The sequence below is a fragment of the Blastomyces dermatitidis genome (genome assembly GCF_000003525.1).
Source record: "Blastomyces dermatitidis ER-3 genomic scaffold supercont1.11, whole genome shotgun sequence".
In the NCBI taxonomy this organism is placed as follows: domain Eukaryota; kingdom Fungi; phylum Ascomycota; class Eurotiomycetes; order Onygenales; family Ajellomycetaceae; genus Blastomyces; species Blastomyces dermatitidis.
Genome location: NW_025544784.1, coordinates 93,814 through 109,650, shown reverse-complemented (window position 1 = coordinate 109,650; position 15,837 = coordinate 93,814).

Genomic DNA, 15,837 nt, shown 5'->3' with positions numbered 1-15,837 from the left:
AGAAATTCTCTAATCACTTAATAAGCTCTAAAGTGAATGATTTTATTCTTGTTATTCAATTTTCAATTGTACACTTATTTATCTGTAAGAATGTTCATTTCTAGAGTCTTTTTAATAATAATATATGTCTTCTTCTATTCAAAAGTTTTCACTTTCTTCTTCATTGTCTGATATCAATGTTTTCAGTCATGACTTCTTTTAATCTCTGTCAGTGTAATTGAATAATCATTAAGAACACTGAGTACAGAATCTTCATCATTCACAGAGTTATTTATATTATCATTGACAAGTTCTGTCTTATCATCTAGTAAATATATTAGTTTCAGCATGCTGTTCATATCACTATCAGTAAGCATTTTTAAAACATCAGGTTTATTCTTTATAAGTCTTCTTAGAAGGCAGTGTTATCATCTCTTTATAGTGTTAAGAATATTCAATTTCTCTGACAGTTTAACTACTTCTTTAATAGCATTTACTTATACTTCTTCTGTAGTCAATTCTTCATTAAAAATAACATCTCTTACAATCTCAAGCTTTCAGATTGCAGGGTCTCAGATATGATATTAATGCAGTTCTTAATATTCAATTAATTATTATTACTTACTGTCAGTTCTATCTGTAAGCTTATTGATAATGTTCAGATTCTTCTTATATATCTTACATTCTCATCTGCATATTCAATGAGCAGAAGATTGAACATCTGTTCAAGCTTTAAAAGAGAATAATAAGGTTTCTCTCTGACATCTGTAAATCTTCATTGATGTTGAGAATGTGTTGATTATTATGACTGTAGCTTGAATAGCTTCATCTCAAAGTTCTCTTACAAGCCTGCTGTTAAATAGTAAGCTTCTTGTCTTTTCATCTATAATATGATTCACATGTTCTGCAGAGCTGTTGAACTGTGATGTATCAGATATAGTAATCTCATATATAATCTCTTTTCATCAGCAGTAGATCTTTAATTCATCACTTTTAAATTTATCTCTATCATTTCAGTGTAAAGTCTCAATTTAATATTGAGTAGTGATCTCAATTCTGTTAATAAAGATTATCAAATGTGCAGTGATCTCACTCTTTGATATTATAAGAATAATTTATCTGTAGTATATAATATTATCTGTAATACTCATTCAATAATTAGCTCTCTTATGAGTAGAGAGGTTAATTTTATTATATAGTATACATTTATCATCTGCAAGGTTCATGAAGAATTTCATTACAGGTTTAACAGTTCTTGTCATTGATATAAATGTTGAATGTGTCATTTTTGTCTGTATACAGATCTTGCAGAATGGTAAAGCTCTGTCACTCTTAATTCTCATTCTCAGTTGAAAATCTGCTGCTAATTTAGTGATATTTATAGAATTGAGATAATCAAGCTTTTAATGCTATTGTAATATTGTGTGTTCAACAATCTTAATATTCTTATTAAATAATGCTAGCAGAGAATCTTTTTTCTCTGCAGACTGTAGAATTTTTACAGGTTCAAATTTATTATTTAATATTATAAATTGAATCAAGTCTCTAGTCATTGATTGTTTTTCCAGAATGTAGATATTCTTATCACTTAATTTAACAGTAAAACTCAATATCTTGTCAGAAAAGATTAGTAAGATTGAATGAGTGTTTTCATAGATCAGTTACTTATATGTATAGCTCTGATGTACAAGCTTCTCAAAACTTATAAGATTAATCTTCAGCTTGAGAATGTAGTAGATGTTCTGCAGTAGCAGATTCACTTCTTTAACTAATATATTCATCTTTTCTATAGCTGTTGCAGAAGCTGTTAATCTGTCAGTTATCTTTAATATAATATTAATCTTCTGCAGTATTATCAATATGAGATTCCTGCAAGATATAGCATGAGCACTGAATTCAGAGTTCAGAACCCAGGTATCTTTGTCAGTTTAATCAGTAGAATAGACTGTTTCTGTTGTATAAAATACTTACTCAATGACATTATGAACTGACACTGAGCCTGTTTCATTCTTATTCTTATTCTTACTGCAGCTAGTAGAGCATTTTTCAGGAAATTTCAATCAGCAATCTGTTTGAATGTGGCCAATCTTCTGACAATGATAATACATTGTGATTCAAAGGTTGCTTAAGCCAGCGTACGATTACAGGCGTACGCCGGCTTCTTATATACATTATCTAAATTAATTAGTGGCTGCTAGGGCCTCTTTACATTCGTAAGTGTGTTTGAAAGCGGCTGTGTTATTATCTGGCAGTTGTACATACCTCTGAATCACATTCTCTCTCATCAGATTCAGTTATACTTACATGATTATAACATACACTCTAGCTTCATGCGGATTAGCATGCTAACTACTAGTATTTGTGATAGTGTAGTCTATCTCTGATTCAGCTAGTGTTCTGTGTACACTCTTACAAAGAAACTTTCACTATATTATATTACTTATTTACTAACTTTTTTCATTCTTCAATCATCTTCTTCATTATTATCATTATTAAACATTATCATCTTATTCAAGATTTCTATCTCTTCTTCTATTTAACACTTTCTATCTGTTCATCTATTACATCTTACACATGTCTGGCAATGACTTTCTATTTTCATAACAAGTATTATCATAGTGCTCATATCAGGCAGCTCATTAACAGTGAGTGTAACACATTGTAAAATATAATCAGAACTTGTTTATTCTCTAATAATTATCAGAATATACTACTATAAATGACACATCTTCTTTCTCTTCTTATACACTCTCAATATTTTTTTTCTAGCAGGCATCTAATCATGTTTTACATGAATACAGATGCTGATATTTTATAATGTATGAAAATAAGTGAAGTGTGTATAATAACATTTGTCTTTTACAGCTGACTCTTACAGTTAATAATTAATTCATTATCTCTTCTCTTTTCTTACACTTTTTCTTTATCTGCTAGTTACTACTCTTATACAATCTCTATATAATACAGCATTCAGTGACTAGGTTTAACAGGTTTCATCTTCTATGATTCTGTCTCATGTATTATACTGTCTCTCTTTACTCCCTCAGACTACTACAGTAAATAACTTATTAAAACTAATCTTATCTGATCTCTGAGCATTCTCAGAAGTTGAGATGACTTAATCTCATATATCTGCAAATGTTTCAGATGCTTTCTCCTCTATTGTCTCTGTGATTGAACTGGTGTAAACAGTTAAATCTAACTCTGAATTTCTTTTTCTTCTGTGATCTGATTCATGTGCAAGTCTGCTGCTTTGAGACTGTTCTTTATCATATTACATCTACTGTCTGTGATGTATTATCATACAATCAGCTACAGTCTTATCACTTATTAAAGTGTGATATTTATCTGATTTCTTCATTTCTTCTCATTCTTTTCTTATAATTGTGAAAAGATCAGAATAAGTGAGATTATCTGATTTATAAGTATCTATAATTTCTCTTACTTTGTAAGGCTTTTCAATTATAAGTCTCTTCTTTTTTAACACTGATGATAGTGCTGTGAATAATCATAATTCACTCAGATCTTACATCTTTGTCTTTATAAAATATAAAATATTTATTAAGTTGTGTAAGACCTGTCTCTCTGATTTCTTCAATGTATAAGTTCTCAGAGAATGTGATTTAAGTATTTTATAGAGCTTAAATTATCTAGATTGAAACTTCTTAGAACTCTCATTATATATGAGAACTCACATTCTTATCTTGAGACTTGATTTCTTAACTAGTGAGTCTTGTATTCTTTTTAATTGAATTGCTCAATTCAGAAGTAACTTATTAGCTTTTACACATGTGTGACTGATCTCTTTCAATCTTAATTCTGTGTCTGTGACTGTTGTGTCTGCAACTGCTGTTCTCTCTTTCATCTCTTCCGAAACATTCTTCAGAATGCGCGGATGCAATTCATACAACAGGTAGAATGATAAATGCTTGAAGACTGCATGCTGCTGAATTTGTGTGATTAATAGTGTCTGACTGAGATAGTCATCTCATAATCATGTCAGCTTACTCACTAGATATTTCATTAGCATGTTGTTTAATATTTCATTCAAATGTTTCATCTTTCTGTTCATTTGTGAATAATATAACATTGTTCTACAATGTCTTGTCTGTAACTGACTTATGAAATACCTCACTACTTCTTCTATGAGATTCACACTGTTATTAGTTAGAATCTCACATGGCATTTCATAGTTAACATAGATCTCATTATGTAGAAACTTCATCATCATCTTCTCTATTATCTCTGAAACTGCTTATGTAACTGATCAGTCAGTAGTATAATTAATAGCAGTGATTATTCATTGATTTTCATTTGACATTTACAGTAATATGTCTATGAGATTCACTTCTTATTGTTTAAACAGTTGTATTGTATATTTCATCTGATATTATACTTTCTCATATTCTAATTCATTCTTAGATTCTTTCACAATCTGATAATTCAAGCACTCATGAGTGTATATCTGAATGTTCTCAGTCATGCTTGATTAGACTGGCCGCCGGGACCATGAATTTCATGTTTGATTCCATTTGATCTGGTCTCATACATTTCTTAGCGTGAATCCCGCTGGGACTGGCTATCAAAAAAACATGCAAAGTGACTATATATCAGATGTCAAAATGAAACCATGACTTGAAAAAAATGAGAAAGGGGTCCCATTTGGTCCCATTTAGTCTCATTCTTGGCATAAAGTTACTATTTTTAGACATTTTAAGGTTTTTTTTAGACTATTTTTAATTTTTTAAAAAGTAACACTTTTTGGTAACACTCAAATGAGATTTAAAGCCATTTAAAGCAATAAAAATAATTTAAATTGAGAAGTGAAAATCATGATCTCATTTGAAAAATGTGACAAGAGTAGACAGTAAGTCTCACTGGAACAGTATGGGACTACTATCTAATGTTAGAACTGTGTAATGAGATCTGTCGAATTGACAATGAGACTATCAAAAATTCTGGTCCTGGTTTCAGACACGGTCACACGGTCAGTCTATGCTTGATCAGTATACTCTTGATTTAAGTACACTCATGAGTTCAGAGCTTTCTAAGTGACTGAATTCCTTGTGTATGTGAGTCATTAAGTTGTATCTAAATGAATATTCTAGATAGAGAGCTTCTGTATATTCTAGATTGCAGTAAAAAATAATATCATTTTTCAATTTTCTTAGCTTGAAGTTCAGAAGTATCTCTTCTATTACTTTCACAAAATACTCATTATCTGATATCTTGTCATTCTTTAAGTAAGAGATTATTGTATTCACTCATTATGATTTCTTATATTCTCTCAGTATATTTAATACAAACTTCTCTTATATCTGATTTATAAAACTCTCACTTATGAAATCAGATCTGTAACTGATTATATCAGATATCACAGTGTTTAATCTCTTTCAGTATTTAATATAAAGATTGTACACTTGAAACTCTGAGATTCAATATACTAAGTATTTGAAAGGTTTTATTATTGATTGTAGATAGACAAGACTTTCATGATCTGTAATTATTATTGTTATATATCTGTTGTTGATATATCTATCTCATAACATCAGTACATGCTTGATTACTAGCAATTTCTTTTCATACACTGAGTAATTGAGCTCAGTGCCTGATAATTTTCTATCATTGTATATTATCAGATGCAGCTTCTTTTTCTTACTCATCTGTAGAAGAATGCTTCTGATAGCTCATTCAGATATATCTGTCTTAATGTAGAAAGATTTATCATAATCTGATTGAATAAGCACTGAGAATATTATTATATATTCTCTCAGTGTGAGAAAAGCCTCTTCACATATAATATTTCAGATGATTGAATAAAACTTCTTCTTTTACAGATTTGTATCTATTTCTCTTAAGAGATCTGAGAGTGATGCAGATATTCATGTAAAATTCTTGATAAATCTGCAGTAATATGAGATTAACTCAAGAAACTGTTGTATATAGTGTATATTTCTCAGTCATAGTCAATTCACTATAACATTCAATTTCTCTGAGATGAGATATATGCAGTCATCACTCACTATATATTCTATAAACTCTAACTCTTCTGTTTCAAACACATACTTTGTTAATTTAATATAGAGCTCATACTCTGTCAGAGTTATAAGCACTTCATTGAGATACTTCAGATATTCATTATATGAGTTTCAAAAGACTAGAATGTCATTGAGATATATAAGATATTGTAAGAATAAGTGCTCGCAGGCAATTTTTCGGGTGTTTGCAGCTTGGCGTAATATGTACTGTTAACTACTAGAAGTATTCGCGGTAGAAAGATAAAATGTAGAGATCAAATGTATAATAGCATTCAAGCTGAGTTACAAATAGTATTTGCAAACTTCAGTTTATATAGTTATGTGTAGTCAAGAGCTGCTAGCTCTATTAATTATGTGAGAGATAGAAATAGAGATAAAGAATCTGTGAGAAGTGAGATTTCTTACATATTTCTCTCTCTCTAAGGCTTTGTCTGTGAAGTCTTTCACTGAGTGACTTCATAGAATCAGCTCAGTACTGCAGTGATACTCACTAAAAACTCTTCACATCTATAAAAAACCTCAGTGAGGAAAAATCCCTTGTTACTGTGAAGAAAAAAGAGTCTGTCACTCAGTTTCTTATTCTGCAAGATTCTTTGTAATCTACAGATTCTTCTCTAACTATTATACAGATTCATCTCACATCTTTCATACTGAAGAGTTCTGGTTGACTCTCAATCATTTTCATGAGATTCTTGTGTAATCATTATACAGATCTATCTTACAGATGAATCACTCTCTGTGAGATTATTCTCATCAAAGAGAAATATTCACAAGTTGATCTTTCACTTATTCTTGCAAATCATTGTTCTTTGACACTGTAGAATTGTGAGGAATTTTCCATTCTTTTATCAACTCTATAGAATTGTAGAATCAAGATGTCTGTGATCTGTAATCACTCTTTATAGTTATATAGAAAGATTCAGATCTGCAATTCATAATCACTCTTGTTTATTAGAGTGATCTGACTATTCTATGAAATCACTCACAGTGTAAGCAAATCTCTCTAAAGTAGTATAAATATTCCAGGTCTGTCTGTGAAATCTCATCTTCTTTTCTCTTTTTCTGTAATAGCTCTCATTCTTATAAACTGTGAGTATTCTTATTCATCTGTGAAGTGTTTTCACTCAGATGACAGAGAAAGAGTATTTCTGACAATATTTATATATTGATTCAAGAACTTCTCAAGAATAAAAATTTTTTCAATTTCAATATCTTTGTAAATGATGTCTGACTGCTGCTGAGCTTCTTGTGAGTGTTCTCATAACTTCTCTGATTGCTTTTTGCTGGCTAATGAAGCAGAGATACTATCACTCACAACTGTATCTTCACTCTCTTCAGCTCTGTCATCACACCTGATCTTCAGGCCAGCAGCTCACTTCATTTCTTTCTCAGATCAGTCTCTGACTTCAAGCAGTGCAGTCTCTCTCTTTGCTGTAAGTCTTCTCATAAGTAATTTCTTATATATTCTAGCTAACAGTTCTTGCAAAGCTCTCAGTATTGTCAGTGTCTTCTATGATCTCACAGATCTATAATCATTCTTTCTCTGTCTGCACAATCTCTGACCAGATATATATGAATATGCCTAGGTTCTCTATCAATGATTCTCATGCTGCAGCGCATTTCCACAATCTCATTATCAATAAGAGATGAGTTCTCAAGTACCTGTAAAATCTAGGTAATCAAGGTAATGTGAATGTCATGAATTCATGATAAGAGTTGATCTGAACAGATGAGCTCTCTCTCTGTGTCTCAATTGTTTTCAGACTGAATACTTCAGCACAACTGAGAGAGTGAATACAGCTTTGTAAGAGATATCTGATCACACACACAGACAGTCAGCTTTCAAGACTCTGCTGCAACTGTATATATTCTGATGTTCAGCTTCTCTGAAGTCTGTGCATTTCTGACAGTCTTCATATCAAATGTAACAATTGTCTGTACTACAGACATAATGCTCTCTGCTTCTTTGAAGAGAGAAATTAGTAGTTATGAAAGAATTGAGTGTTACAGATATTAAGAATATGAGTGTGAATTTTCTTTATTTTTTCTTTATTAATCTCTAAATTATGTTTACAGCTCTGTTTATTTTCTGTTTTTTAACTTTAATAAGAATATGATTTCTTCTTTTCTTGTATACACTGCAGACTATTCATCTCAGTAGAAACTCATTATCTTATAGACTAGAGTTCATAAATAACAGTGTTAATATCTTTATTATAATCAGATTCTTAGTGAAGATTATATCATTCTGACTTATCAGAATTCATAGTATAAAAGTCATGTCTCAGCTTCTATAGATATCTTATCTGTCTGAATAATTTTCAAGTGAACTCATTCATCTTGTCAGAATACTCTTATCACTGAACCTTGAATCAGAGCTTATGATCTTGCTTCTCTGAGTCAATAATTTCTTTAATCTGGTATTCTCTTTCACTCTCTAGTACTTCACAGATAGAGTGATAAGTCACAGAATTCTCTTCTGAGAATTTCTTATATTCACAGAGTAAAGAGATATGAAAAACATTGTATATCTATAACTCAGATGACAGTTTCAATCTATAAAACTGTGAGCTGATTTTCTTCATAATCTTGTAAGACTCTGTCTGCAAGAGATTCAGCTTCTTACTAGATCTTCATATAATGATATTTTCTAGACTTAGTCAGACTCTATCATCTTTCTTGAAACTCTTTATAATATGTTTAAAGTCATAGTATCTCTTCTGATACTCTTGAGTCTTTCTCAAGAATTCACAGACTTTCTCTCAGATCTTCTGAATTCTCTCAGCTCATTCACAGACATCACTACACTCTATAGTGTACTCTCATGGGTTCATCAAGATCATCTGCAGATGAGTCTCAGTGAGCATCTCAAAGAGAGTTTTACCTGTACTGACATGCTTTGAGTTATTGTATATAAATTCTGTGAGTAGTAATCAATGCATTCAGTCATTCTGATTGTAATTAACAAAGCATCACAAATACTGTTTTAATATACTCATCAGACATTCTATCTGATCATCTGTCTGTTGATGAAAAGCTGTGCTTAGATCTCATGAGATCTTCAGTATAGTTATCAGATCAGATCAGAACTCTTCTGTGAAGATTGATTCTCTATCTGAGATAATATTTGCAGATAATTCATGCAACTGAATCATATTATGAACAAAGATATGAGTTAAATCCTTTGACTTTAAGTTCTTGTGAGTGGGTATAAAGTGTGTCATCTTGATGAAGTGATTCACTATTATCAGCACACTGTCAAAGCAGATATCATATATGTTCTTGCTTTCAGAGAGACTCACAAGAACATTCATTTCTAGCTGTTTTCAAGATTCTCACAGAATGAGTAGAGAAGTAAGTTCTTTATATAATCTGAATCACACTATCTATGAATTCTGATAAACAGTACAAGAATTCACTATCTTCTTCATAAGTTCTCATATCTTCAGTTAGAAGTATTTTCTTGTAAGCAACTCATGAGTTCTAGTATCTATAAAATAACCTGCTAGAGAAGAGTCACGATACCTTTTAATAAGTTCTATATATAGAAACTCATTCACAGGCATATAAATTCAGTCCTCTCTTCATAAGAGATCATTTAAGTCTCTTCAACTCTTTATTTCTGCAGAATTGATCCCTGCTGTGAGCAGTTTCTAAATATACTGAGTATATTCATTCTTCAGTTGCAGTTCAGATAATCTGAATAGAAGATCTTACAAAGATTTATACTCTATTTTCTCTTATATCAGATCTTTTACAGTGCTTCTCAAAGCCTGCAAACTCTTCAGATTATAGATACTCTCTTCAAGAATTCTTATGAAGATTCTCAGAGTGTTGACTCTCAGTGTTATAGAGAGTAATTGTACAGGCTTCTTCTCTCTCTCTTCTCTCTTCTCTTATAGAGGATTGAGAGACTCTTCAGTCAATCTCTTTGCAACACTTAGTCTGAGCATCTTATAAAGCTTTTCTGTCTTCTCTAGTCTCTCTGTATCTGTTATTCTGATCTTCTTAATATAGTCTGATCTGTGAGAGAGTCTGTCTGCTGAGTTCTTAGTTCTCTTGATATATTCTATCTTGAATCAGAACTCACTCAGTCTCTGAGCTCAGTGAACCTGCTGTCATGAGAGTTTCTTGATTGAAGTAAACTATTATAAGCTATCATGATCAGTTCTAACAGTAATCACTATTATAAAGCTCTTGAAGTAGTGATATCAGTGACAGAAGAATTTCACTATTATAAGAAGCTTCTGATTATGAATGTTATAGTTAATCTTCATAAGTTACATCTTTTATAAGAAAAAGATCACTGAAACTCAGTTCTCATTTGACTGTAGTTATGAGACTATTTCTGAAATTGCAAAGAAGAAGACATCTGTCTTTAATCTGATTAAAAGTAAGAAATCAAAGTGAAACAGTATCACTGCATCTGTGAATATCTGTTTCAATCTTGCAAAGATCTCATGAGCTTCTGAAATAAGAAGATTCTCACAGTTCTTTCTTCTCAACAATCTTTTCATTCTTCATTTGTAAGATGACTTCTTCTTATTTTCATTCTTCAGTATGTCTGTAAGGATTAAGAAGATTCTCATGAATACAAAGATAAACTGTCTATAGAAATTCACAAAGCTCAGAAAGATCTGAATCTTATGAATACTAGTTAACTCTGATCATGATAGAATAGTCTTAACTTACAAAGATTTCATCTGAATATCATCTGCAGTGATTACATATTCTAGGAAATTAATTCAATAGACACTGAAGTTGCATTTTACAAGCTTAATATACAGTTCTGTCTCATCTAGAGTCTTCAACACACTTCATATATACTCAGTATGTTCTTTCTTCTTCATGAAGTACATCATTACATCATTCAGATATATTATCATAAAGATATTCAGATAGACATAAAGTATTTTATTAATGAAAGACTGAAATGCTGCAGAGATATTAGTCAGATTAAAAGACATCACTAAATATTCAAATAATCTCAGTGCAGTTTTAAAGACAGTCTTTTATTCATTCTCAGACTGTATTTACAGCTATGTATATACATTGATCACATTCAGTTGTGTGAATATAACAGCTTCTATGAGACAGTTGATCACATTCTCAATCAGAGATAGAAGATAGCAGCTCTTTATTATCTTGAAGTTCAGATCACAGTAATCTACACATAATCTGAGATCTTCATTCTTCTTCTTTATGAATATCACAGAGACTCTCATGAAGATCTGTAAAGATTGAATAAAGTCATTCTTCAGATTCTTCTTTATATAGATCTGCAAGACCTCTGTCTCATAATGAAAGAGCTTATAGATTGATTCTCAGAAGGATTTCTGCTCTTCTATTAAATCTATTATCAGATTCTTCTCACAGTAATAAAAAAGCTTAACTGTCTTAGCTGAGCTGAACATCTCTGCAAGGTCTCAGTATTTCTCTGATATCTGAAGCTCAGTTTCTATAACTGCAAGGTTCTCAGACACTTGTAAAGTCATTATATAGATAAGCTTGTCTTCTCTAATCAACTCTGCAGTATTAACTGATTCTATCTCTGTGAATGAGTCTGTCAACACTGATTGAAAGTATAAATCTGACTCACAGACAGCTATGTGCAGATTGTGTCTTTGAAGTTATACAAGTCTTAAATACATATTATCTGTGATGTTCATAATAATCACAGTTTTTATAAATCTTCTTCAGATTTCAGAGAGATCTTGCAATTCAAAGATGACTCTTATAAGTCTCTCAGCTCTCAGGTCTGAGTTCTCATGCTCTGCTTATTATAACAGCAGATTCTCAGTTTTCATCTTTCAGCTCATTTACTCTGTGAGCTTTAGAGACATCACAGTGATCTGAGATTCTGAGTTTATTAATACTTTTCATACTTGCAGAGCAGTAGCACTGCAGTGCAGTCTCTTTCTGTAAGTAAGCATTTTTATCAGAGAAGTAACAGATTCAGATATCAGCTTCAAGACTCTTAAGAAGGCTGTTGCTGACTCTGTTCATGACTCTTCAAATTTCTATTTTAATTTGTTTAAACAGTTTGCACAGAGATATTCTGATTTAGAATAGATAAAGCAGAGTTTCTTTTTCTTGATCTCTCTGTTATATACTCTGTTTATAGAAGCTTATAAAGCTCTCTCTCTCTACTCAGCAGTCAGATACAAATCTCTCTGTGTCTTATTATCTTTTTCTAACAAATCTGTTCTCTGTTGTTCTGACTCTTACAGAGTCAGTTGATAATCTGCTCTCTACAGATCTGTGACTCTCACAGTGATCTGTAAGTGATGAATAAGAGTCATCAGTTTCTTCAGAATCAAGAGCTTAGAGTCTTGCTCAATGAGCTTGTTCTGTATATCTTTATTCAGCTTCTTCATAAATATCATCATTCAGGTCTTGTTTCAGAGCTCTGTTTTCACAGGTCTTAATTTGCATCACAATTTCATGAAGCACTGTGAGTAGTCTTTATCAGATTTCTCATCTCTTTTTCTAATATTAATGATTGTGACTCAGATATTCTCTGTTTAACTCATGAAGTTTCTTAACTTATTCTCTAGATAGGTCTTGAGAACAGATTAGCAGAATCTCTCATAATTATTCTCTAGATAATTCAGCCAGTTCTTGACTTCAGTGTAATAGAGATCTGTCATTATATAAATAACAGCTTCTTCATCTTTCATATCACACAGTCAGACTTGTGAGTCAATTTCAAATACAAACTTACAAAAGCTTTTATAGATTGTAGTTCAATAAGTGATTCTAAGTGATCACAGCTTAAGAAAGTTTCTTTTCAGTTTATAAGTATCTCTGAAGATTATGTCTAGAGACTCAGTTTGAGAGTGTTTGCAGACAGTAAGCATTTCTTGTAGAAAAATAGCTTGATTCTGTGAAAGATGCTCAAGAATGTTCTTCACTAAGATTGATTTATTCATGAGTTCAAAGAGTTTCTCTGTCTGAGATGCAGAGAATGATGTTCTGTAAGTGATTGATAAGTTCTCTGAGACTTCTTTTATAGAGATTATTCATGATTTAAGTGACTGCTTCTGAGTGTCTGCAGTAGAGTTCACAGAGATGAGAGTATGTAAGTTTCTAGTTCTTTCAGTTATAACAGGTGATTACTGACTGACTGAGCTTGAAATGTAAGAATAAGTACTTACAGACAATTATTCAGGTGTTTGCAGCTTGATGTGATATATACTGTTAACTACTAGAAGTATTCATGATAGAAAGATAAAATGTAGAGATTAAATGTATAATAGTATTCAAGCTGAGTTACAAATAGTATTCGCGAACTTCAGTCTATATAGTTGTGTGTAGCCAAGGGCCGCTAGCCCTATTGATTACGCGAGAGATAGAAATAGAGGTAAAGAATCCGTGAGAAGCGGGATTTCTTACAGATATGAGATTTCATTCTGTTTACAAAGAATCATACTCATCATTGTTTGAAAGATGACAGGTACATTTATCAGATTGAATGATATTATCAGAAATTCAAACTTTCTTCATTATGTATTAAATGCAGTTTATAATACTGATAGTTTATCTACATGAATCTGTCAGTATTCTGAGAGAAGATTAATTCTTGATAGATATCAGACATTTTTAACTGTATTTAACTGTTATTGAATCTGTGATAGTGAATATTCATTCTTGATTATAAGCTTGTTAAGTGCTTGATAATTAATACACATCTGTCACTCTTCATCTGTCTTTTTCATGAATATAACTGAAAAGCCTTACACACTTGATGAGAGTTATATAAGATCATATTCTAGAAGGTCTGTGATCTGATGCTTCTATTCTTTGAGATGTATTTGTGACAGAGAGTATGCATTCTGATTGACTGGTTTCATATTCTCTGTGTCAATCTTATGTATGAATCCTTGTTCTGACAGCAATTCTGATGAAAGATCTGTTTGAAAGATCTTTTTATACTTCTTCAGAAGCTTCTTTATATACTTGTTCTTCTATATATTCTTTATCTTGATTTTCTTCACTTCTGAGTTCTGTATAATATACAGAATGCTTTCAGATGAGATCTTGTGAATTATTCTCTTTACTTGTTAATGTGTAAGCAGATTTAATTCTTCTATATCAGAGATATGAAATGTTCTTCTCATATCAGTTGATAGAATTGTATGAACTGTTTTCTTCTTATCAGTCAATTACATATGACATGTACATCATTGAATCTGTGAATTGAATCTTTGAAATCAATTAAGTCTGAGAATAAGATTGTATTTCATGTTCTGCAGCTTTTATACTCAAATATAGTAAGATTATTCTCTGAAGTGCAAGAAAACTCTTACTCTTGTAGATAATATTAAATATCAGTTATCAGATAATCTTATATATTAAGAATTCTTCACTCAGTGAATCTCTTTCAGTCTTCAGATTATATAATTATTAATATATTATATAAAAGCTTCTGTGTCTGCTAATACTTTTACAGTCATCTCTCAATTCTTACTCAAGTACTCTTTATACATTAACATTTCAAATCTCAAGACATTAAGATGAGTGTCTGCTTTATTATTCTTACCTGCATCTCATTCACAAGGCTGCTTTCTCTTGATATTCACAGAATTCAGAGAGTCATCTAACATAGATATCTCTTTCACTTTGAAGACTTTTTATAGAATATCAGTGAGTGTCTCTGAGCTTACTAATTCTGCTAGTTTTTTAACTCTCTTACTTCTCTTAACTGCACACACTGTGTGTAATCTTTTATATCATGATTTTAATATCTGTAGTTGAAGCAAGCTCAATGCTTGTAATATCAAGATTTTTACTCAGAGAATCTCTTTTTCAGAGAATTCAGCACTTTAGTAATAACATTTAAATCTAGATTTATTATATTCAGATGTGTGACTTGTATTGTAGAAGTCTGATTATTTATTCTCTATTAAAATATACTCAATTGCAGTATTTTCTGTTATAATTGACTTGCTTATTCTCATATAATAAGAATATTATACACTTTCTTCACTGTGTCTGATTATAAGGTTAAGCATTTTCATTTCACTCTTAACTCAGATGAAAGATTATAAATGAAGATCTATAAATAGAAAAATGTTAAAAGCTCTTCATTTAATACAAGATAGTATAAGCTGAAGTATGTGAAGTATGATGTAAGATTATTCACTTATCTATACTCAGTGAAGTGTTTGTAATGCTTGTCTTATATATTCACTTTCTCAAAGTTATACAAGATTCATTTGAAAAACTCATTCTATGTTTATAAGAATGACTATTATTTCAGATCTGTGAGATTTATCTGTTTATTAGTTATTCACAATAACTTCACTTTTTCATGTAGAAATGTAACAGATCTTAAGACTTGTTAAAATTTTATTAACTATCTGTCTGTAAGTTTATATTCAATCTGATAATATAATTGCATCTGACTTAGCCAGCTGATTGCAGCATTATTTTTTCAGTCACTATTAAAGTTTAATGACTCTGACAGATTTCTCAGCTTAATGTATCTTATGTTCAGATTCTTATTCTGCACAGTGATCTCTGATGATGTATACACTTTTAAAGAGATTGTGAACAATCATGATAAGATCTTCAGATTCAGTGTAGTCATCTATCTGTATAAATATTCTATCTCTCACTACAGATCTAAGACCTGGTTTTCTCTATTCTTATTAATGATGATGATTGTATCAGTGAAGCTCTTCATAGTGAATACTTGATTTACAGTGAATGTTAATTGTTGTTTAACTTCTATCTCAGTCTATCACTGTGTACACAAGGCCTTGGTTTAATTTAGAATTCTTGTATATGTATGAAGCTTTGATTCTGATTCAATAAT